This window comes from Pleurodeles waltl, chromosome 9, assembly GCF_031143425.1.
Source record: "Pleurodeles waltl isolate 20211129_DDA chromosome 9, aPleWal1.hap1.20221129, whole genome shotgun sequence".
Classification (NCBI taxonomy): domain Eukaryota; kingdom Metazoa; phylum Chordata; class Amphibia; order Caudata; family Salamandridae; genus Pleurodeles; species Pleurodeles waltl.
In genome coordinates this window covers 458232834-458258857 of record NC_090448.1, presented here as the reverse complement: position 1 = coordinate 458258857, position 26024 = coordinate 458232834, and the positions used below count along the sequence as shown (strand labels likewise).

General features: G+C 45.8%; 1 long non-coding RNA gene across 1 annotated transcript; it reads right to left on the bottom strand.

The window, feature by feature from the left end:
- Positions 1-9092: 9092 nt before the first annotated feature.
- LOC138259491 (uncharacterized) lies at positions 9093-25660 on the bottom strand. The gene is made up of 4 exons (XR_011198744.1): positions 25546-25660; positions 12054-12110; positions 10053-10076; positions 9093-9252 (listed from the first exon to the last, which is right to left on the bottom strand). It is a non-coding gene; the product is annotated as an uncharacterized lncRNA (long non-coding RNA).
- Between the last annotated feature and the right edge of the window lie 364 nt (positions 25661-26024).

Here is a 26024-nt window from a genome sequence, read left to right as displayed (position 1 = left end):
ACACAGGTCACTGATAACCATCATACAGCGACACTGGAAAAAAGGGGCGGCAGAACCACCAACACTTGTCAAGCTATATGCACCATCACTGGTGAAGGGAGGGCCATATCCACTTTGTATAGAGCGCTAAGGAAAGACACAATGCTCCCACTTGACAAACTGCAGCTAGCATGGGAAAGAGACATCGGGACACCCATAGATGAGAGAACCAATGGGCCAGAATCAATCACACAAATACACAGGCCCATATTTATACTTTTTTAGCGCCGGATTTGCGCCGCTTTTTGACGCAAAAGCAGCACAAACTTACAAAATACAATTGTATTTTGTAAGTTTGCGCTATTTTTGCGTCAAAAAATGACGCACATGCGGCGCTAAAAAAGTATAAATATGGGCCACAGTCTCCAGAAATGCTCGCTTCAAATTGATTAGCTTCTATGTGTTCCATAGGGCATATATCAGGCCAAAAAGGATAACCAAGATGTTTGACACGGTGAACAGTGGATGTCCCCATTCACAGAGCAGGAGGCAGACCTCATACGTATGCTATGGGCATTTCCCCAACTTAAGGACTATTGGGAGGGAGTGTTCCAAAGTATTGCAGAGGTGACGGAACGTAGGTTACCTGTCTCTCCACTGGTGGCTCTGCTGGGAGAATTCACCCTCCCCCAACACCAAAAAGGTAACAAATAAATACATAGACCTAGCCTTGATTCTAGCACAGTGAGAAATCACCCTACATTAGAAGGCTCAAGGGGGCCCACACCTGGGAAGATGGAGAGACGCACTGATAAGATGTACGGAAGCGGAGGAACGGACTCTTGAAAGTACCTGCTCTCTAACAACTGCGGACACATGATTTGGTAACACCTATCGTTTGGATGGGGACTTCTCATGCACTGTTGGTCCCAACAGGTTTCGATTTGGTTGTATGTGTTTATATCAAAATACCAATAAAAAATAACCTTTAAGCGCTATTGACTTCTAAACACTATATTGCAGTTCATTCTTTAAAAATGTACATCTCAAGTTCTGCTAATTAGATTTTTGTTGTTTTGGTCTTATTCTACTCATTAAAATATTAAACTGGTGTGGAATATTTCTGTGGCATTTTCACTGTGTTAGTGTTATTTAATTGTTGCACAAATACTTTACACATTGCCTCTTACGTTAGGCATGACTGCTCTGTGCCATGCTCCCAGAGATGAGCAGAGGTTAATTTAGGGTGTGTACCTGACTTACCCTGACTAGGATAAGGGTCCCTACTTGGACAGAGTGCATACCTCTGCCAAATAGAGGTCTCAATTTCTGCCAAGGGATCATTCAAGCTTGTGAATATGTAAACAATTTAATTATGGAGAATAACTAGCTACATGAGAAACTAATGTTCTTGGACAGGATATCTGTACACCTCTGCTATCGACAGTTTTCCTCACCCAACACATCCTTACTTCAATAATTATCTGCCCCAAATTTTTCAAGACAGCCATAGGTCACTCTCACAAATGCTGCTGCTTAGGTCCTATTCCTGTACTTTACTGCAATATTTGCTAGGAACTGTCTGTAGGAAGCTGGCTCTTTATATACTATATAAAATTAGAGATAGTGATAACAGAGTCCAGGGGTTACCCAAGAGACTTGACAGAGGCAATACTAGATAATACTAATGCTTTATTTGTGGCAGTGTGGTCGAGCTGTAAGGCTTATTATAGGGGAGTGTTAATCATTTGTTGTACACACACAGGCAATAAATGAGAACACACACTCAAAGACTTAACTCCAGGCCAATAGGTTTTTATATAGAAAAATATTATTTTCATAATTTATCTTAGAACCACAAGATTCAGATATCAAGTAAGTACATAAATTGTAAGGTACTTGGCATAGGTAAATATAGAACTTCGAAGTAAAACAGTAATGTACAGAGTTTGACATAACATGGCAATAAGCTATTTTAAAAGTGGACACTGCAAAATTCAACAGTTCCTGGGAGAGGCAAGTAAAGATTAGTTTGTCAGGTAAGTAAAGCAGTTACAAGTTCAGTCTCCGAGGCATAGGCAGCCCACCGTTGGGGGTTCAAGTCAACCCCAAACACACAGCACCAGCAACACAGGGCCGGTCAGGTGCTGAGGTCAAAGAGGAGCCCAATAGCATAGGCACCTATGGAGACTAAAGGTGCTCTGGTTCCAGTCTGCTAGCAGGTAAGTACCTGCATCCCCAGGTGGCAGACCAGGGGGGTTTTGTAGAGCACTGGGGGGGGGGGGGGGGGCTGTCCCAAACAGGCACACAAAATACACCCTCAGCGGCCGGGTGCAGTGTGCAAAGCAGGTGTCGGGTTTTACATTGAAATCAACGGAGGGACCCAGCGGTCACTCTGGAGATGCAGGCAGGGCACAGGGGGGCTTCTCGGGCCAGCCACCAACTGGGCAAAGATGAGGGCCGCCTGCTGGTCACTACTGCACCGGTAGTTGGTTCCTCTCGGGCCTGGGGGCTGCTGGTGCAGTGCTTCTTCGAGGCGTCAGGTTTTTTGTTACTGGGCAGTCGCGGTCAGGGGGATCCTCTGGATTCTCTCTGCAAGCGTCTCCGCAGGGGTGCAGGGAGGTCGTCTCAGGGTGGACACGCGGTGGGTGTCGCCTGGGGGTCCTCGCTGCAGTGTTGGTTTTTCTGGACACGAGCCAGGGGCATCGGGTGCAGAGTGTTGGGGACTCACGATTCAGGAGTGAGGTGGGAGTCCCTTTAAAGATGGTTTCTTCTTGGTTGTTTGGACAGATCCACTGTCCACTGGAGTTTCTTGGTCCTTTGGGTTGCAGGGCAGTCCTCCGAGTCGGCAGAGGTCACTGGTCCCGCTGGATGCATCACTGTTGCAGATTCTTCAAATCTGGAGACAGGCCGGTAGGGCTGGGGCCAAAGCAGTTGCCGTCTCCATCTTCTCTGCTAGGTTTTCAGGTCAGCACTCCTTCTTGTTCAGGTCGTCAGGAATCCGATTTCCTGGGTTCAGGGTCGCCCTTAAATACTAAATTTAGGGGTGTGTTAGGGCTGGAGGGCAGTAGCCAATGCCTACTGTCCCTGAGGGTGGCTACACCCTCCTTGTGCCTCCTGCCTTTGGGGAGGGGGGCACATTCCTATTCCTATTGGGCTAAATCCTCCAAAACAAGATGGAGGATTTTCCAAGGAGGGGGTCACTTCAGCTCTGGTCACCTTAGGGGTGGACCTGGCTGAGGGGGTGACTCCCTTGTTTTTTTCATTATCTCCCCTTGACTTGCCGCCAAAAGTGGGGCTTTGTCCGGGAGCTGGGCATCTTCACTAGCTGGAGTGCCCTGGGACATTGTAACACGAAGCCTTTGAGGCTCACTGCTAGGTGTTACAGTTCCTGCAGCGGGGGAGGTGTGAAGCACCTCCACCCAGTGCAGGCTTTGTTTCTTGCCTCAGAGAGCACAAAGCCTCTCACCCCAGGGGGTCAGAAACTTATCTCTCAGTGGCAGGCTGGCACAGACCAGTCAGTCCTGCACAGAAGGATTGGGTAAAATAAAGGGGCATCTCTAAGATGCCCTCTGTGTGCATTTTTTAATACATCCAACACTGGCATCAGTGTGGGTTTTTAATTCTGAGAAGTTTGATACGGAACTTCCCAGTATTCAGTGTAGCCATTATGGAGCTGTGGAGTTCGTTTTGACAAAGTCCCAGATCATATACCTAATATGGCCACACTGTCCTTACAATGTCTAAGAATGGACTTCGACACTGTAGGGGCATGTTCTTTGTTTCTTCTCTTCTATTTCAGTGGTATAGTTGGAGGTGTCAGCTTACTATGTAGAAGCAATAACTTATAATATTTAGTATCCATTTGTTGGAGGTAATCTTTCTCCATTCATTTAGGAATCCTCCAATTCTTACTTATACTCACATGAGTAGGAGGGTGCTCTGTGTGCAGTTACATGCTTGTAGGAGTTCTTCTCTTAAGAGGTTCCTCCTCTTCTCCATCCTCAAAAGGGCTGTCCGATAACTGCACTGTTCTACCATTGTGGTGGTGTGGTTAGCTTGCTCCTTTGCTGTGTTGGTGCATGGCACTCCTCATAGGTGCTCTTTTTCTTTGAGCCATTCCCTCACTGAATAGTTCCTTGTATTGAAGGGCTCCCATGGCATTAGTCTCATTATGCTTCTTAATGCACTGCAGCTTTTCATCCACCTTCTATCCAAAAAAGCCGTCGCCAGTTAAAAGCATGTTTATTATTGCTGATTGGACCTCCTGCTTGAAACCTTAGATCCTCAGCCATGCATGCCTGTGTAAAGTGGCAGCAGCGTATAACTGTCAGCTTGCTGTCTTTGCTTCATCCAATGCCGATTTGAGGCAAGTGATGGTGACCGTTTTGCCTTCATGCAGAACATTGTTTGCCCTTTTCTTGAACTCCTCTGGAAGGTGTTGGATTAGTTCTTCCATTTTCTCCCACTGCTGGAGGGCATACCTGTTTAGCAGGTCGCTTGAAATGGCTATATGCGAAGGTGTTGCTGCAGATCTCTCTATTTTCCTTCCCATCATGTCCACCGTCTTGCTCTGCCAGGAGAGGGGCCTGTAGCCATTGGAGTGTTAGCTCTCTTGCAAACTGTCACCACAATAATAGTTGACCTGCACGTTTCCCCTGATGTAGGGTGGAGTTTTTGAGGAGAATGGTTATTTCTTTTCCACTCTTTCGATGCTGCAAGCTCTTTAAATGCCTCTCTGCCTTGGTCCAGAATACCGGGTATCATTGGGAGTAATTGGTTCCTCTCCTAGACAGGCAGCAATGTCTCTAAGAGGAAACATACACCTGATTGCTCCTTCTCAAGCTGTGCTCCATACGTATTTGCTCACTTAATGACTGTGTAGTATGCTGTGATGTCATCTGGCTGTGAAGGCTTTTATAGATACGATTCTACCTCCTCATTTGGGAAGTCATCCCTGGTGTCATGCCATTTGTCGGCACAGTGCCCATTTGTGAATATTCTGGTTACATTTATTCAAATTCTAAGAATTCCTCTTCTATTTGCTAATGTGGCTCTGGCGTCTCAGGGGTTTCAAGCTCCTCTGGCTCTTCCATTGTTTGTGATACTTCAGAGGATTTATATTCCCTTTGAGAGATTTGTAGAACGTTTTTTGAGCACTGCATCCAGTTCTGCCTCAAAGCGACTTCTTTTGCTCGAGCGATTTTTTTGTCAGCATCCAACTTGACATCCTCCTTTTTTTTTTCTAAGTCAAGGTCGAAAAGCCCTTTGGGGTCAAAGTAAAGTCCCTAACTCCATGTGGGTCACAGTTCTTCAGTGCTAGCGTCGAGGTGTGTCAAAATGTTTTTCAGACTAGCATAGAGCAATTCTTACCCGTATCCCTCCTAGGTGTTGGATATTCTCTCAAGGTCAAAACTGTTTGTTTTTTAGGGTTTGCCTCTAGCTGTGTCCTTTTTCTTGAACCTTTGAGGTTATTTGGGTCTGTTCTTGCCTTCTGGCACTGAGGTTTTCGATGTTACAGTGGTTTTTGGTGTTTCAAATCAAAAACCCTTGGTACAGTTGCCGATCATCCCTTTGGCGTTTACCTTTCGGTTGGTGTAATTTCTCAGTGTGTTCGTGTCCTTTTCCTATGGGCATCTCAACCACATCCTCGAGCATTAGTTCCTCTTCTTGAGCCAACTTGTCTCTTCAAGGGGTTCTTCTTCCTCAATCAACAGCTCGAAGAACTTTAAGGATGCCTGCTTTCTTTATGGTGATGCCATGGTATAGTGTGCCGACCTCCACTTCTGTCATGCTCTGATGGTTTTCGGAAGAATTCTGCACATGTTGCGCAGTCCTTCAACATGTGGTCTTTCGGGAGGCAGAGGTTACACACCTCCTGTCCTTCTGTGCATACTTGTGGTGGCACTTTGTACAACCCCTCAAGGGTGTAATGCTCCATGCCCCTTTTTTAATTGCCTACTATCGGTTTTTGCTCAGAGCCAGTCTTCACAACTTAAATGTTCTTCAGCGTTTTCTGTGTTTTTCCTCACTCTCAGTCATCACCAATCATTCTTCCTTAATCATTTTGATTCAAGGCGTGCCTTCTTCCTTGTCTCTTGAGCTGTCTGTTTAGATTTCAAACCCAACAGTGGAAAACAAAATATCATAATGGCTACAGTGTTTAAGGGTTTCCAGGGGGTGTCATTGACGCTACACAAGGAGGGGCTTGGACTAAATGGTCTAGGATGCCAACGTAAAAACAAAACAAAAAGTAAAAGACTACAAAGAGAGTTCTGGAAACAACCACTAGACGGCGGAATAATGCACAGAATGTAAATTCAGAAAAGATTCATGCTGCAAATCATGTGTTACCTCTAACAAATGCTGCTTATATCAAAATACAAGCCTGTTCTCGACCTCCCCAGCCAATTTTTCATAAAAAGTTCAGTCCACATTCATAGTGCGTTTGTCTTTGCTCAAGTGCAGTGTGCTGCATTTCACCATGTATTGCCTGGGAAGGACTGGAACAGACCAGTGAACTGAATGCAGTTACAAATGGGGAGGGTTCCTCTCTGAAACACTCCCCATTTAAAGGATTATTTCCTCTAAGTTTATTCTACTACTAGCCGCTCACTTTTTTTTTTTGTAACAACTCTTCCACCACTTCTGTGATGTTTATAGAATAGTTCCAAATGCTCAGCCCACAGCACTCTGTGCACTCGAAGACTGAGCTTGCCCTCTTTTAGTAGAATAGCTAGTTCCATCCAGCTGATGTCAAGACCGAACTAGACTGTACATGGAGTCGGCAGCCAAAATGAATACGTCCATCTCTAAATACCACCACCAGTCGATGAAAACAGTGCTTAAAACCGTTGTTGCACATTTTTAAAGTGCCAAATTTCATATAGTGTTTCTTGCTGGCAGTTTACCTTTCTTTCTGACAACTGACTTGTGAAGGTAAAATAACATTTATGCTTGCAACTCCTAAGCCATAGCAATATGCAGGATTACCCAAGGCTCCTGTTAAATCAGTGGTAGCAATGTTTCGATTTGGAGTGAAGGGTGTTTAAGATCAGTTACCAAAGAGGTGCTAAGGCTAACTTTAGCCATAAAATCGCCTTTCCTTTATTGCTTTAGATATTTGTGTTCTTAAATTTTTAGAACTCAGCCCAAGTATGAAAGAAGATGATTGCAAAAAGGCAAGCTAGGGAAAGAGGCAGAGGGCATTTAAACAGATCCTATATACTCCTTCATGAATGCCGTTTTTCCCCAAATGCTCCCTCAGGTACACACTGCTCACTCACAGTCTCTCCTGTATAATACATACAGTGCAGTCTCTTAAGAGGTCACTTTTGGCAAAAGGCAGGCAACTTTTGGGACCGGTCATCATTGGTGTGGTCTTTTCACAAACGTTTTACCTTCCCCCTCCAGTTTTCTCGATTTGTTTGTCTATGGGCTTTCATTTGGCTCTATGTTGGTTTTAGGACTCTGTGCACCTTTCCATTGCTAACTAGTGCTAAGGTGCTCTCTCCCTAAAACATGGTAAAATTGGCTTACACTCGATTGGCACATTTAATGTACTTGCAAGTTCCTAGTAAAATAGTACTACATTAACCCAGGGCCTGTAAATTAAATCCTACTAGTGGGTCTGTGGCACTCATTGTGCCACCCACTAAAGTAGCCCTTTAAAATATGTCTCAGGCATGCCACTGCAGTCTTCATGCAGTTTTGAACTGCCAATTCAAAAGGCAAAATTAACCGTCTGCCAAGCCTAAACCTTCCTTTTTAATACATGCAAGTCACCCCTAACATATGCCCAAAATAGCCCCTAGGACAGGGTGCAGTGTATTTAAAATGTAGGGCGTTTTTAAATTTACATGTCCTGGTAGTAAAAAACTCCTTAAGTTGCTTTTCACTACTGCAAGGCCCGTCTCTCCCATTGGATAACAATGGGTCACCTTATTACATTTAATAAATGCATGAGAACAGCTAGGAATGTCAAGTTTGGACTCTAACAAATTATAATTTAAAATCCCTTTTCATGGTAAAATCAGTCAGATTTTGAGTCACAATTCAGAAAATGGTACTTTTAAAAAGTATGCTTTTTTTTTTTTGTCCTTACCATTAAGTGCCCACTGCTAGGAACCTAGGGCACATGACTGAATGCGTTGGCAGTTAGCCTTTTTGTCTATTCCTCCCAGACAGTGAGACAAAGGAGGACTAGATGTTGGCAGGATGGGCCACCCAGCCAGGATGGGTGTGTGGTAGCAGTTTCATGCCCCACTTGCATTTCAAAGTGCCGCCTCCAATACACTAACAAAGGCACTTGACACTCCTTCTGGATTAAATGAAGGTTCCATCAAATCAAAACCTCACAGCACAGCTGAAAGCTTCATTGGATCAGTCTAATGTTTTGAAGCGCCGCAACGCCTTGCTGCAGGACTGAAATCTTCATTGGAACCAACGAGGAGTAATGAAAAGCCTCCCTGCACAGCTTCATGGGAACAGATGCTGGATGATGTGAAGCCTTGCAAAGCGAAGCCACGCAGACCTCACACCAAAGAGTTAAGGTACACTCCTCAGCGGCCCAAACTTGATCATGTGCCTGGGCTTCATCGTGGTCAGCCTGAACTTGAGACCAAGTCCTAGTCCAGTGCGACCAGATACCCACAATCAGTGCTTTCTGTTTCTTGGAGCCATTTTTACTTAAACCTTTAAAATTCAATATCTCCAGCTCTACTGATTATTTTACTTATTGAAATTTACTCTAATGTTCAACCTAAGTTGGTAGCGAAGACTCAAGCTTACACACACACAGAGGTAACAGAAGATCTAGTTTTCGTGAGGAATGCCTACAATCAGCTGGAGGTACAATTGTAATTAACTTGTATCAAGTAGTTGTATATTTCCTTGCTCATTTTCAGTTCTTTTCATGTTGTATGCCCATTCCTATCATCTAGCACTAAAAACGTGTACATAAATATTAACTGCAAACATTCAAAGCCTGAATTTCTGCAGCCTTAGGGCGCTCTCATATAGAATATCATGTCTTACCTACGTAGCACACCAAGCAGAGGAATAACTCATGTTTTAATAAAGCTTGTTAGTATTGAAATATCCAATACAACATGTCACAAAAGAACTTTATTTTCACAGATATGGACAGAGAAGTCATGGTAAAATGTACAACTATACGGTGGGTAAGGTTTCTTGGCTTTCATCTTGTTCTATCTCTAGAGTGCTTCATCATTAACTGCCAATGATCCATTGTTCAGTGATGACCAGAGGATTCTGAAAAAAGCATACATATATGAGCAATTTTACTTTTACTGTTCAAAGATTCTAAAAGAAAAGAGCACTATTTAGGATTATATAATTAACACGGTTATGAAACCTTAATTTCCGTACACAAATTTTAAGGAACTAAAAGATCAAATGTGACCTCAAGCTATTCTACCCATTGATGGCATTTTTTTTTTTAAACAATGCAAAGTGAAAAATACAGTCATTGTTTTGAAAGAATAAAATTAGGTATTCACAGTGTAGGTGATGAGTGACAACGTAAAGATAATGGAAGGTCAAGATTCTCTATGTTTTAAAAATAAAGTCTAGACCAAGAACTGAGGCAAGCAAAATTACTAGAATCTCAGATCGATCCAACATCACCTAATCAAGTTTATAATCTTCAATATGAGGTGATATAATTCGTTCTACCAAATGAATGGGTGGGGCAAACTAATTAATTAATTCAATGTGCCCACTAATTAAGGCCACTACAAATTAAGGAAAACAGAGTAAAAACGCTCTAGGTCCAGGACAAACTGAATGTTATCAGACAGCAGAAAATAATTAAGTTCAGATCAAGGGTTGATAGCAAGCATGTAAAGTAAATATATTTTCTTAACTTTGGTAGGGAATAGGGGTAACTGGGAGACTTCAGTGGGAGCTGCAAGTTTTACAAGGATGCAATATCAGTCTTCGGTTGTATTTTCTCTTTAAAACGTCAATAACATTTTATATAGCTAGATTAATTAGTTTAAAAAACAACTGAGTGATGCACCGCGCATTCTATGAGACAAAACCATACTTACTGTCTTTCACCGCTGCTTTTTTACCTAGGAAATAAACGATAAAACAATTACTTGTAGCTCACTGAATTGTAAACCCCATCATGATACACTTCCTTTCCTTTTAATAATACAATGTGTTACCACATTTAAAATATTTGAGAGACTTCAAAACTAAAAGAAGAATAAGGTGGGTGGCCCTAATTTTGCAATCCTGCATGAATATTAACATGCAATAAATAATAACATTTTCTGGAAGTTGCCATCATCCTACAAACCTCCCTCCCACTTAGCACAAACTGGGTGACACCTTACAAGGCAAGGAAATGAAAAATATTTAGATGTGCTTTCTCTTCCCATGCTCCCACCCTATGGATCAATTCAACCTTAATTTAAGACCAACCGATTCTTCCAGACCTCCAGGAAGGGATCCACCATCGTACTTTTCCTACATCACCTTCTTTTTCAGGCCATCCACCACCCATCCCACCTTCAGATTTTGCATACTGTATATGTGTGCACTACTTCTTTTGCTCATGTTAACGTCTGTAACCAACCAAGCTTAAATGTGTTGCTTGTTCTGTGGAATGCAGTCCTCTGGCCTAGAATTGCAGTATACATTAATATTCTCCAAAAATATACATTAAAACGAGCAACAATGTCTGCAGAGACAATTCAAACTTGCTACATATATTTAAGTCCCCTACATCTGATCTTCTGTGTTTTCAGGTATACAGTATGCAACACGCAACACAAAACTTTAGTAGCCATTGTTGGAAACTGGCAACGTCATATCACCCATGTGGGTAATCCAGAAGAAATTGCAAATACTAACCCTTGGGACCCTGAAAATAAAAAACAAGTGATGCACAACATTCTGGCTTATCTTTGAGTCTCCTAAATAGTTAATTTATTATGAACACTCACAACGTATGATCCAAAGAAGAACTTCATAGGTAAAAGTCAAGAAGCAGGCAATCTGCAAAACTGGACATTCGCAAAAGCTAAATGTCACAATTGTTCCATAGTTAGACATAATCCCTAATCATAGCAATGGTAGCACAATAACAATTCATACTACCAGTGAATTATTTGCATTAAACACACTCAAAAAATGAGCAGTAAAAAGATAAAATCTCCCTTCCAAGAACATACAGTTAGCACCAGCACCTCAAGCATATGGTAAAGATAGGCTAGTGGGAGTCCAGAGACACTCTATTAATGTGTGCTTTACCGTGCTGCATACTAAGGGTATCATACAAAAATGCAGCACGTTTAGTTGAACACTCAGTAGTAACAGACATAAGATACTATTGGGGGCGCTGAGAAGCAATATTATAAACAATTTTTCACAGGAAGTGCAAAACCATTCACACATTGGGGCTGAAAAGGTGGAGATTTTTTTTTTTTTTTTTTTTTTTTTTTTTTAAAGCGGCCTTGAAAGTGACTAGGGGACACCATAGGACTTAAAAAAAACCACACACAAGGACTGCAGGAGACTAGACAGCAAAGAAATGGACAGAAAGTTAACCTGATTCTCTTCTTATCTTTTATTCATGTCCATGTATTTCGCACTTTGCTGTACATCAATGTCAACAATTTGCGACTTCTGTAGTAGTGAAGCTTAATCTTCAAGCGCAATCAATGTCATCAACATATTTATAAAACACAGGTACATCAGCAAAATCCCACACTTCGTCTCAGTGACGTGCTATTAAGTACACGAACTTGGCAGCTATGGTAATTTTAAGTAGCCGGTATGCAAAGCATTTGCCCAGTGAGAGTTGAACAAGCAATCAATACTTAAATAGAGCAGAATTAATTAATAAGATCAGATTCACAACTCTGCATCCCATTAAGGAAAGCTTCAGATCAAAATCAGCCGAGTGAATACAGAAAGCCACATAGGCTGTAGAGAAATAAACAATACAGCAAATAAGGAAATACACCACACTTACCACCATATGAAAGTTTGTAGTAGAGGTAGCCCATGATAGTAAAACCAACCCACATCTCTTGATGTACCTTGGTGTAGTATGGCCTCATTCTGAACCACCATGCTGACAGCGCTTGTCCCGACATCTGAAATACGTTAGAAAAAAGGGGGCGTTGTTTAATACACTATTTTTTCTCAAAACGAAAGAAAAGAATGGTTCTCACTTTAGGTTATTCATACAACAATCTAACGAGTAAGGCGTTACTTCTTAAATACATTTTTTTTTTAAAAAGCCTTGGGCAATCCTTTGAAAATAAATAATTAATGCCCGTTTCAGGGCCATTAAAACTATACTTTGCATTCACAGTGAACTAAGACTGTAAGCACAGCTGGATAGCTATTTAAACTGCGATGCGAGATAGCATCCACTATATATTTTGCAAACTGTTTCCCACACACACAGTTGTGAACAGACATAGTATCTTTTGGTAGTAAATTTTCAGTTTATGAACTTCACCAGAAAAACAATTTATAACAGTTTTTCCAAAGGAAAATCTGTAAACGTAGCAATAGCCAGTAAACAATCTTTGAAGTGGTCAGAGACTACAAACACCTACATTTTACTGCTTAACAAGCTTTTTTTATCTGGTATTTACTGACTCGAAGTGGTAAACCAATCTTGCATCTTTCCTAGGCCACTGTGCAGTAAGCCCTTATAGGTAGTTAGGAGCCCATTAAGACTTCTGCTAGTAGAGTCTTTCTATGAATTACATTACTGATGGGTGCTCTTTAGTTCTGTAACGCGGAAGGTTCCTGCAAGTAGGCCCATTGAGGAGTTTGTATGCTCATGTAAATATTGTTGGACACTTACTTTTACTACTAAAGAGTTTCAAATCTGAATAGTTATGCTGAATACTGCATTTAGCATTCCAACATCACGACTCGATTCTGACTTCTTAAAGTAAATACCGATAATGATATCCGAGGGGTTGCTAAACGTACAGGGATCCAAGATCCTGGAGTATGTTTCCTGTACTGCAGTGTTGGTATATTTAATCAGGGGAAAGGAGTATGCTTTATGTATAGCTTGCACAGATACAAATGTGTCACCTTATGTGCCATTTTTGACTTAATATTGCAACAAAGACTTCATAGTGTACAGAAAGCAAATACTTCCTTGGCTTTTCTGTGCTAGCAAAGAAGTTAGCCCAAAGATGCTAAGAACGCAAGAAAAGGTTAGGTTCAGTTTCTACTTAAGCAGGTTTTAGGTACTGCATGGTCTGGCACCACATTTTTTTTTAAACCTTCATTTTCAGTTTTGTAAAACACAACTTTACAGCAGTCAGTGAAGAGCATAGCGAGTTCAATTCAATAAAGCATGTCAACAACCAATCGTCACTTCCTTGATTCCTCAAAGTCCGCCCGTGAGACAGCATATCTCCCTCTGTGTACAGACCAAAAGCATCCTTCTCAGTATGAGAGGGCCATTCCTTCTCTTGCTTTCGCACCTTCTTCCTCATCATCATCATAGCTAGCACTATCCGTTGATGCAGGTTAGCTTCAGGGTCTAGGAGTACGTCACTTAGTTCTCTCCACTCAGAGGTCCTAATCTATCTTGTCCTCCCACCTACTAGCTTCATGTGGGTCTCTTCCGCCAGGTACCATTCCTGTACATCCCTATCCAATGTTCAATCTTCAGTGCCCTTTGTCCCATCAGGTCAGGTGGGCCAGGTCACCCTTGCTAGTTGAGCATGTTATAAGAAATTTCCAGGCCAGAGGGCAAATTCCTGGCAGGCCTCTGCAAAGGAGCTGGAAGTCTCTCCAGGATACAGGTCCCCAAGATAAGCACACTGGCACTCCCTCTACGCTTGGAAGGATATATTGACCATCATCTGACAGAACGGCTTCAGTATCCAGACTGGGAGTTTGCGGTGGAATGGGGCTCGTTTCCATGGGCCAGATGTAGCAAAGGGTTCTTACTATTCTGTGTCAATGGGAAAATGTGTTCGTACATATGGCCCCATATCCTCAGAGCAAAACGCTGCCAAATTGTGGCTGTTTGGCGGACTATTTGAGAGGCACATTTCCAGAGCTCCGCACCCACCATAAGCAGTTCCGTCAGCCGTTCTGCAGCTACCCATCCAGCCATTAGATGTTTTTCCCAGTTGTCACCTCGGTCCAGCCATAGAGCCGTGGGTTGGAGTTGTGCAGCGTAATACGACAGTTCAAGCTGGGGGACTTTTATCCCTCCTCCTCATACAGTCTGGTCAGTGTCATCAGGGCTACCCTGCTGTACCAAGCCAGCCCACGGGAGAGAAAGGAGAATGAGTCTAGCTGCCTGAATACATTTGTTGTGAGAGGGCACAGCAAGTTTTGTAGTGCATACAGGAATCTTGGCAGTAGCACCCTCTTGGCTATGGCCAATTTGCCCAACAAGGTAAGGGGCAACATGATCCCAAAGGACAGACAACTTTAATGCATCCAGGACCAAGTCTATATTAAAGGAGTGGTTGCAGTGTTCTGGTGTGATCCCAAAGTATCTAAACTGTGTCAGCATACAGTGCAATCCCATGTTCGGCTAACAGTCTGCTGGTGTCTAACCAGTGAGGCGAAAGGAAACAGCAGTGATTTGGCATGGATGAGCCGAAGCCCAGAAAGATTCCTGAACTCATCGAGCAGTTGCATCAGCAATGCATCTCACAGGGTGGTGTAGATAAAACAGGGCGTCATTTGCTTAGAGCAAAATAACGTGGTTGGCATCTCCCAGTCATATGCCCCTATCCACCAGTTCCATACATGCCCATAACGCCAACGGCTCTATTGAGTGTGCAAACATGAGTGGGCAGCCTTGTTGCGTACCACAACCCAGAGTCCACACCTCCGAGCGACAAAGCCCCATGTGCACTCTGGTGCACGGTTCAGTGTAGCAGCCAGACCCACCCACAGAGCTGATGAGCGAAGCCCATAACTCACAGCACCTTGAGCAGACAACCCCAGTCTACTGTGTCAACTGCTTTTTCCAGGTCGACGGCAGCCAAAGACAATTCCTCATTTCAGTGCTCAACATCATGATGTACATGGGCTAGATGTCCAAGTTTCACCCCAGTGCTCCTTCCCGGTATGAAGCCACACTGGTCCTGATGTACCAGGTGCGTCATGTGGATGGTAAGCAATTTACAAAGAACCTTCATGTCAGAATTAATTATTGTAAGAGGCCTGTATGCCGCAGGGTCAGCCTCATCACCTCTGGGTTAAAGGAGCGTGCATATTTCCTCCTCCCCGATGGATGGTGGCAATAGTCCCTCATCCCGTGCCTCTAAAAATACTTTCAGGAGACCCTGCATTAGCGTGACCAAGAACGCTTGATGAAATTCGGGTGGGAAGCCATCCTCTCCTAGTGGCTTAGCCCGCAGGAGCACACTTAACGCCGTCCTTCCAATTCTATATGGGCATCTAGTGCCTCGGCTGCTTCTGCCCCAAACTCTGGAATGTTTAGGCTCTAAAAATGGGGTATTACTGTGTGCGTATATGGCTGGGTCTGCCTTGTACACTTCTTGTAGGTGTTTTCGGAATGTGCCCTCTCTGCCTGCCCTAGAAGTCACTCTGGAACCCTCAGCTTTTTGAGTGGTGTGCGCTCCCTGTGCAGTATCCAGGCTAAGAGCCTTCCAGTATTGTTTCAGTGTGTATTTGTCTAGTTGGTCCCAGATGTCCACTATGTGCTGGCGAACTGAGTGCTCCTCATGAGGGTTTCTTGACAGGTTGTAGTACCCACCTGTTATATTTGGGAGCACAGCTTCTTCATCACACAGTTTCACCTGCAGCCGTTGCCGCACCCCACACGTCAGTCCCAGGCAAGTATCTCTCAATACTGGTTTAAAGGCTTCTAATTCCATAGATATATAGGCTGTAGAGCCCCATTTCATATCCAAACAGCCTGTTAAAGACTGACAGTGCCTCTCGCCCAAAGGGTCCGCAAGGATGTCTATTGGCATCCTCCAAGCTCTTGTGCCGTGCTACCAAATGATAAGGAGCAGCTGACTGGGGAATGGTCTGACAGAAATTGTGCTAGGTGTGTAACCTCAATGTCCTCTAAACTTGGGAACCCTGCTCCCAGCACCCTGTCTAATCTGCTGTGGGTGTTGGGCATCCTGGAATGGCAAGTGTGAACGCTGTGTGCAGGATGTTTCACACGCCAAACATCTACGAGTCCTGTGTTTTTCATTAACCCCTTAAGTGCAGCTGTCATGTTCAGTTTTGTACCTGCTCGGGGGGGGGGTGTCCTATCTAGGTTATGGTCCAAGATGCAGTTAAAGCCCCCCCATCCAAAACTGGGGAGAGTCAACATTTTGTGCAATCAGATCCTGCACAGCATACAATGTAGGGTCATTATTATTTGAGGCATATATGTTTAGTATATTTAGGAAATGCCTGTCCAAGGTATCCTGTAACAGGACATACCGCACTCCCACATCAGCCTCCATATATGTGAAGGAGAATGGGACTCCCTGAGCTACCCACATTAGAGTATGTAGAGGAGGAATAAAAGATGTGTCCCTGCCATTTCTTGGACAGTTGTGAAGCCCCTGCATCATTTAAGCGTGTTTCTTGCAGTCATGCGATGTGAATTTTGTGGCGTTTGAAGAAGGCGAGTACACTATACCTCTTGACATATGTACCCAATGCCCAGGCATTCCAGATTAGAACTCTGAAGTCACCCCCATCATATTCTATGAATTCGGGTGCACGCATCCTCTCCCGCTCTGCCAGCGCTCCATCTGCTGCTGATGAACCAAAAACTCCATTAAACAGTATAAACCAAACACCCCCCACCCACACACCGACAAATATTGTATGACTATTCGACTATTAATGCCCACCCAGTGGTTGAGTCAGTGTGAGCATTGCATCCCAGCCTATCAAACAGGTACTGGACAACACCCTCCGCCTGCCAGTGTCCCGGCCAGTCATACATGTCTATATGCTACTGAGTTTGTGTTCCCATCCGCCAGCATGTTTGTCTAGTAGGATTGTGCTCCCTGACTGATGACCTTTGTCACAGGCGACCAGGTTCCAATCGATTGAGAGACCTGACTGTACCGCTAGCCCCCGATATGGGGTCACAAACATCTTACTCCCCACTATCACCAGAAGCATTCCTACTCACAACAGGCACACACACAGCTGAACAACTCCCAAACGAGCCACCATTCAGCCATCAGCTTCATAAATCACCGTTTAGCTGCATACATTCCCCACCACCAGGGCAACCGTGGAGGCAGGCACAAAGTCCATTGTGGGGCTCAAGCCCCAGTTTCAGCACCATCCAATGGTAACTGTGGGGCACGGCACTGTTCTGTGTCTGGTAAGTCTATGGTGTTTAGCTGCATTGTCCCATCCTCACTGATCGTCACCTTCTGGGATTCCAGGGCAAGAAAGTTTGCGTTAGTTTGCTCAGCCTGCCCATAGTGGGAACCTCAGCGGGAGCGTGTCCCACATGTCTGTTGCTGTCTACCACCTGAGAGGGGCAACACCTTCTTGCTTCTGATTTCTAGCCATCCCCACACTTCTTCTGGGCGATCAAAAAAACATTAGCTTTCCCCTGAAAGATGACTTTCAGCCTCGATGGGTCCGGTAGCATGTACCTCCGCTGTAGCGCTTGTAATTTCTGCTTGACACAAAGAAATAATCTGCGCAGTTCCTGGAATGGTTTTGTTTAATGTGGGTATATGGGTTGGGGGCTGGAGGGAGCCCAGGGTGTAGAGAGGGGACAGCAACAAGGCTCTGTGCGCTCTTTCCACCACAAACAATTCTGACAGGCCCTGTGCTTTGAGCTCTGATCGCAATCAGTTTGCTGGGAATTGTTCTGGATATTGCTCCGAAGGGAGTGGCCCTCTGCATCATCATCCTGCCTTTCCAATTCCACTGTGATGGTGGTCATCTGGACCAACTGCTGTTTCTGGACTGCAACTTCACCCTGCAGTTCTGCTATGCTGCCTTCAGCATTCAAGATTTTTCCTAAGATCCGCCTGAAGAAGATTATCAATAGATACATTCTCAATTTTGTGTTCCAGAACGGTGGGGACCCATGTATAGCTGCCAGCAGTTCAGCCCTGGATTGCTCAGCGTCATCTTCCAGCAGGTCTCCAGCTTAATTTGCATCCATTTGCTGCATTATTCTCTAAGGGGGTAGGCACGGACTGGTATAGCGTGTGAGGGTGCTCGCCACATGGGCATGAACCTGCTTGTCCTTACCCATGGTATGCCCTGGGATATCAAGGGTTGCACCCCAAGACCGGTCAGGGCTCAAGGCACTCCTCTCGCCAAGATTCTTGGTCAAGCTGGGGCCCCCGTCTCTACCAGCGGCCACTGCACCATGCCAAGGGGGCCTGTCAGAGTCTGACCCATCTCTGGGAAGTAGCGTTCTGCCCCTGTAGCGTGGTGGTTCAATTCCAGAGAGAGTGTCCTCAGCAGTTCCACTTTTTATTACGTGGAGCTGATATTCAGGCCTCCCACTACCAGGTCTACTAGGGAGCAACTATGAGCTATTGCCTCCTACGTTGTGTTGGCACAGAGCGGTCAGGGGCCCAGGGTGCAGTCCTCCACTGCCATTTGCCCCAGTCTGGGCAGTCACCCACTCTGCGCGTTGGTGAAGGATGAGCCAGAAGTGGGGGGGGGGGGGGGGGGGGGGGACACATGGGCGCCAGGGCACCTCCACATGGCTCCCCAAAAAAAGTCACAAGCGGTCCAGGGCCACAAGATTGAGTGGATAGCACCAGGCCTGCCGCTCTCACTCTCAACTGCTCTGAATACTGGAAATCTTTGGTGGGACCCAGACTGGGTGGGCTGCGGGAACCCGAACAACCAGGCGAGCTGAATAACTGGCAATAGTCCTCCAGGGAGAGCACCGAGCCTCACAGAGCTGAGGGGCCCCGAGGGGGAGAAGCTCTGTGGCCCCATAAAGGCAGATCAGCAGTTCCATGCAGGGTGCGTCAACAAAGGCAGCTGTTAAAGATGGTCACTCCCCATGCGTTTGGAAGGCATACACCACCATACCCCTGCCCCCCCACCTGATACAGAGAGCAGGGTGTTAATCAACAGGGTTAGAGACCTCTCCCTCCTCTCTCTGCTTCACACTGCAGCTTCCTCAGGTCCCTTTGCACTGCCCAGCCTTGGCACTGCCCGGCCCAGAGGGCTTCATGGAGTCATCTGGCTAGCTACAGCAGGGGGAGCGTGCCAATTAGTCGTCGACTGCTGGATAGGTCCTGGCAAGGAAAGTGCCAGGTTTTGTGACCGGTGTGTGTCTGCCGTCGCGCTAGCACGTTCTTCAGGGTACAGGCCACCTATAAACCGGTGCTGCCGACCAGGTTGAGGAGTCCCTTGTGGACTGAGGCACTAGTTGTGCCTCCATGAGTACAAGGTAGAACATGGGTCCAAATCTGCCACTGCAGACCGGAACGTCCGTTTAAAACTGCTAACTCTGCTTTGCCATTTAAGGTAATGGCAAAGCCCAAACCTCCCTTTTTAGGTAGAATGTGCATGTGCTTTGACGTGTTGTAATCTGTCTCTGGGCTTTTAACCACGCCCACCGCACATCCATCACTATCATTCGTTCATGGGCTTGCCTTTCAAAAAGCTGTTTGTTATCATTGGTAAATGCTTTATGTTTGTCCCTCCTTGGTGCATTTTTGTTACTGCCTTTGACACTGACCCTGTTACATGGATAATTGCACTTTTGCGGATATGTTTGACTGCAAGCAAACTTCTTTTTCCTTTTGTGTCTCTCCTTTGCGCTCATGCTCATGGCAGCCATGGCGTTTTGAATCGGCTCGCTTATGTCAACTGTTCTACTTTTCATTTTCAACTTATGTAGCAAGAAAAGTCCAATTAGGAATTTGCTTGTGAATGTATGCAAGTCACCCCTATGGCAGGGCTAAGGAGCTCTAAAGGGAGGGTACTGTATTATTAAAACATGGAACATGTGTAGTAAGCTGGGTTCTGGTTGTAGCATCCCCTACTTTTTTGCCTGGTGTTAGTATGTTTTGGACTGTAGTGAAATGGGATCCTGCTAACCAGGACCCCAGTGCCCTCTCCCCTAAATTTGGTTGCTAGTAAACGTTTTGCACCCACAATTGGCATACTGGTGCACCCATGTAAGTTCCTAGTATATGGTACTTAGGTACCCCGGGGCACTGGTATACCAGAGGTTCACACATGGGCTGCAGCAGGTATTGTGCCACCCATGGGAGCCCATGCAAACGGTCTGCAGGCCTGCCACTGCAGCCTGCGTGAAATGCGCATGCACCTTTTCACTGCCAAACCTGACCACTGCACTTAGACATTACAAGTTACGCCTCTGGTAGGCCCTTCAGCCCAAGGGCAGGGTGCATGTCTCCAAGTGTGAGGTTACCCCTGCATGAGCAGGGTGCCCCTACAGACCCCAGGCCAAATACTGGACTCTATGTGCAGGGAACCATCTTAAGGTATGTAGGGAACACTGGTCACCACTAATGCTCCAACTACATAATGGCTTCTCCGAACCTAGGCATGTTTGGTATCAAACATGTTGGAATCATGCAACTACATCGATTCCAGTGTTAGTTGTATACCACCATGTACTCTAGGGGTTCCTTAGAGGATCACCCAGTTCTGCCTGTGCAGCCTCACGGGTTCTAGCTTTCAGCCCGCACTGCTGCTAACCCCAGACACAGTTCTGCCTTCCTGCTGGTGAGCCTGGCTCAGGCCAGAGAGGAAGAACAAAGGATTTCCTGCAAGGGAAAAATGGTGACCACCTCCCCCTATGTATTAGGTGTCTAGGGGCTGGAGTGGCCTCTGAGTGTCACCAGACTGCTTTTAAGGGCACATTTGGTGCCCTCCTTGCATAATGTGGTTTTCACCATTTCAGGAACCCCCAGTTCCCGCTCTGGTATGAAACTGCTCAAGGACAGGGGAATGACCACCCCCCTGTCCAACTACTCCCCTATGGAGGTGCCCAGCACTCGGCCAAGTGGCTACTTGATTCTGCCATCTTGGTAACAAGGTGGGCAGAGGCCAATGGGAGCCTCTGGTTGGTTAGGCCAGGTAGATGACATCCCTGACCTCCTCTGATAAGTGGGTAACTGCAGAGAGTGACCAACCCCCTTTTAGGGTTACTTCAGGGCTCCACGAGGGGTGGATGCTGAGATTCGTCATGCAAGACTCTACAAGGAACTCTCTGCAAGACATCTTCTGCTCCTGGTCTCTGGAACCGCTGCTGGTCTTCATTAGAAGCGAACAAGTCTGCTTTTGGTGGGAAGACTCCAACTGCAACTTTGTTTCTCCGGATTCTGCAAGAATTCTGCTACATCCAAGGCTGTGCATCCTCCAGGGTCACAAGGACTCTGTTTGCACCTGGAAGCATGAAGGAATCTCCCTTGGAGTGAAAGAGTCACTCCCCTGCATCCGCAGGCACCTAAAGACAATGTCGACCCGCTGATGGGGTCTACTAGCCACGGACATCTGAAGATCCTGCAACACAGGTGGTGAGTATGTGGCCTCCTCTGGGTCCTGCTTGCTTGTCTTCTAACCAACCTGGGAGATTGTGGGCCCCTGTTCCTGCCACAGGCCAGGAACCCTGGTGCACTGCAACTGTTGCACTTGGCAAGGTTTGTTGACTCTTCTTCCAGGAGATCTTCAGGCGCCAAGAAGCCACTGCCTCCAGCACCCTACAACTCGAAGATCAGCCCTTGTCCTGCAACTTCTGTTTTGTCGTGCTGTGGAGGCCTCCTTGTGACTCCCTGTGTTCATAACCTGTGGGTCACTCGTGGGGGCGCCAACAACTTATGCTGGCCTTCCTAGGTGCTGAGGGCCAGCTCTGACTCCCACTCAAGGGTAGAGTATCTTGGACCTTGTTAGTCCCCAAAACTTTGCAAACGCTTCTTCAGCACCCATTTGCCAGTGCTTGTTGGTGACCTAGCTGGTCACTAACCCTCCTGCAATCCAGCGAAAGACAGCTCGTAGACAACTCCTGGGATCTTCTGCAGCTCCTGGACCCCGCAGCTCGACTATTCCTTTTACCTTGCAGGTACTTCACCTTCAAGAGGGTGGGCATTGCCACCTGGGCAATGCCCACCCTCTTGACTCTGTCTCCTTCCTTTGCAGGTCCTCCACATCCCGAATCCGTCCCTGGGTTCCACCTGCCTGGTCCACGGGTCGTGACAGCAGCTGGACAATCAGAGGCTTCCACTGACTTCAGAGAGAGTCCCTTCTCTCATCATCCGGGTCCCCTGGTGTAGGTGCTCCGCCCCCTGGGTATCCTGAGAGGCACTATCCATCCACCCTCTTGCCTGCTGGTTTCCTCAGAGTCCACTGGGAAGGGTCCTGAATTCCACTAACTCCAAACACTGCTCTCAGTGTTAGCCTATGGGACAACTGAGTGGGTAACTATCTTGCAGCTGGTTGCTGGGGACAATTGCTGTACTTACCTCTGGGGTTTCTATCTGCCCCCAGCCCCTACCTAACTACCACACTTACTTTGGTTGGTGTCACTAATTCACATTCCACTTTCTTAGTATATGGTTTGGCCCTCGCCTAGGGCCCTGGGTATTTTTATGCTATTTCTGGTGGTCAGTTTGTGTACATATTGGGTCAGATGTACCAAAGGATTTTACCCATTCTGTGTCTATGGGAAAAAGCCTTCGTACATATGGCCCATTGTGTGTAATACCTCCAAAGGGAGATCTACCAATGTCAGGTTTTTTTTTGTAGTGCTAAAATTAAAGTATCCTTTATTTTTGCAACACCTGTGTGGTTCTTTCTTGTGAGGAAGTTACTGTCTGACTACTGTGGCACTGGAAGTGCTTTACATTCCTCCTGGATAAGCTTCAGCTGCTCGTCTCAGCTACCCCTAGAGAGCTTTTGCTATCTGGACACCTATTCACCACCACTAGGGGTTGCCTGGACTCAGTATAGGGTGCCACACCATATGTGTACACCATAAACCAAGCCAGCCTCCTACAACATGTACTTGTACATGTTCCAGCAGTAAAAACCCTAAATTGTCATTTTTACTGTAGAAAGGCTAGTAGCCCCATTGGCCAGTACAGAGTTACAGGCTGGCACCCTAGCCCTTCTAACTTCTGAATGGGAATAAGGTTGGTACTGTTTGGTATCAAAAGAATTAGTGAATTAAATCTGATTTAATGGTTTAATCAAAATGTAATGTCACTGGTGATCAAAGTGCAACTTTAGACGTTGCCACTTTAGTTTCCCAAGGTTTCTGGAGCCTGTTTACTGATGTACACAGAGTTTGCCCTGCTTTCTTCCCTCCTGTGGAGACACGCTAATGACTAGGATAAGGACACAATAAGAGTCTGCATGGGAGAGAGGTGTTACCTCCTTCCTGCAGGAAGCCACAAGGGTGATAGCCCAAAAGGATAGCTTCAAAGGAGAGGCCATCTTTGAAGGGCAAAAGGCTGACACCTGGGAGAAGGGCACTCTATTGTTGAGGCTGGCATTAGCAACAAGAGAGGAGAAGCCAGTTGTCAAACTGAGTATTCCAGGGGTGTGTAGCCCCTTGGAAGCCACACCTCTGGGGTTGGGATAAGGAACTCAGAGTTGAGAAAAGTGTCTCTACATGTGTTGGGAGTGGGCAGAATTGTGCACACTGGGTCAACCAGATGCCACACTTCCAAGGAAGAGACCATCGAGAGGGAGGAGCCCATTGGCTACAAACCACATCTTATCCTGAGTGCATTCTCTGTAGATAGATATTGCACCACAGGCACTCAGAATTCAGCTCTCTACTGACTGAAAGAAGCACCGAAGGAAGACTGCCCTAATTCACAGTGGAACCCCAAAAGAGAGGCTGAACCATTGTGGACTGCACCTGGTGGTAGCATGAGAAGTGACTGTCTGCTGCGTTCTGCTTGATGAGAAATCGTCTCCCAAGCCCAGCCAAAGCTAGACTGCAAGGCTCAGTCGGTCGACACCCTGTTTGCTGTACAGGGCCACAACAAAGGAAGAAGCCTACTTGAGGGGACTGGGAGGAGGGGGGGGGGAATGGAGGTAGCCAGGTTGCCGGATTGCTGCTCCTCGCTGCTGTGTAGAATCCAGGACCCATCTTCTAAGTTGCATCCGGGTCTGCTGGACCCACGAGAGCCACTGGAGTGCCTGGTGGTCACCCACAAGCCAAATAAGCCCCCAAAGGAAGTATCATGAGGTATCCACGACATTGGACAACTGGAAGCCCAGTGGCAGTAACACTTCTGCCAGCTTAAAGAAGACTTTGTCAGAGGTCAACCCTGTGACTAGGACTCCCTCGTCATTTTCATGGCCTGCAAGAACACCCCTGTCGACTGTGTTGCATTCACAGCATGCTTTGAGCATCTTCAGCATGCTTCATCCCTTGCATCAGGACTACTCAATAGGAATCCATTGCAACGCACATAAGGTCCCTGGAATTACTGAAGAACTGCTCCTTTTGTAGAGTTAATTGTTTCTGAGGGCCTCGCTGGTCCCACTGACCAAATCCCTGCTAGAGTTGGTCCCTCAAAGTGCTTTCAACCCATCACAATGAGACTTACCCAAGTTTGCTTTGAAAAAGTTTCCAAGTGTCAAAGTTGTTGACTTTGCCAAGGTTGGGACAAGGTTGAGTGAAATTGCTTTATTATTGCTCGTAAAATCTATAGCTCTGGAAGATCTTTTTCATGTTTTAATTCTTATAAAAATACAGTCTATTTTTATAAGCTGGTATTGGATTTCTTGACTGCTGTGCTGAATTCTTCTTTGATGCTGTTTAAATGCTCTACACTTGTTTCTCTGTGTAGGTCTTGCTGCTCAGTGACATAGCTACATAAGTTGAGCAGAGGGTTAGACAGATGAAACCTAAGGATCCTAAAGGGGTTGGTAAGTATTACAAAGGGAGGTTGCACTACCATACCATACAACACACCTCGTCTCCTCACAATTAGCAATGGCAAGATCTCTTGCATACAGAGACTCCATCAATAATGTTATCACAGAAAAAGGAGATTTCATTCAAGAATCAAAAATATTTAAATTTTCATAATGAAGTCCAGAGATCACAACTAAAAGCCAAAGCAGGTCCTAAGAGATCAGAAAAGACATTTAGAATTTGTGGATGCAGAGGACATGCAACTGTCTAGCCAAATTTAACGTACACACTGGAAGAGTATTGTGCGCGCGCACCGGGAAGAAGCAGGCAACGTATTTACCCAGAAAATTAAAGTTGAGTGACAGCCATTCATAAATGCACAATTTTTAAGGTCGACACGCGCATGAACCCACTTTCAAGCTCTATAGACTGCAACCTAATGCGTGACCTGTATGCGTGGTGCGCTGATACCTTACAGCACTGACAATTCATTGGGCACACTGAACACTCCCGATACGTGAAACATTGAGGTAGTTGAGGGGGTCGAATCACGGGGGTCGCATTCTCAGGATCGATGAAGTACAGAACCAGATAAACGAATCCTTTCTCACGGCTTAAAGGTCTCCTCCTGACAGCCCCTCACGAGCTCACAGTGGGGACGCATAAATTGATAATCAGAACGAAAAGAACAGAGAGTCAACTTCGCTCACCTTGTGCTGACACACACCGGCAGCCTCTGAACGCCGTAGATGAGGAAGGTCACAGCAGCGGTAGCACACGCAAGGAGCTTCGGGTAAGATGTACTTCCGTAGTCATAGAGCGTCAAAGGACGGCGAGCGCCGTCACTAAACTAAGAACAGCGCGATGTAGCAGCGCCCCTGGTGGAGAGTCACTTACCACTCAGGCTTAGCTCGTCGAATGCAACGCTACGGGGCACCCAACCTTTGCGTCACACATGGGTAGTCACAAACCTTTGCCAAAAAGTACAGTATGTGTTGTGCCCAATGGCACTGATGCCAGCAGCGGGGAGGGAGCCATTTTTGGGGGGTGGGGCACATAACTGCCAAGTTTTCGGATGGCATTTGCGTAACTTTTCTATGGTTTCTGGATGTAAATGAGTGCCATTCTAAATGTGCTACACTCTTAGCGCCACTTCATCATAAAACAATTAAAAAAAAAACTACCATTG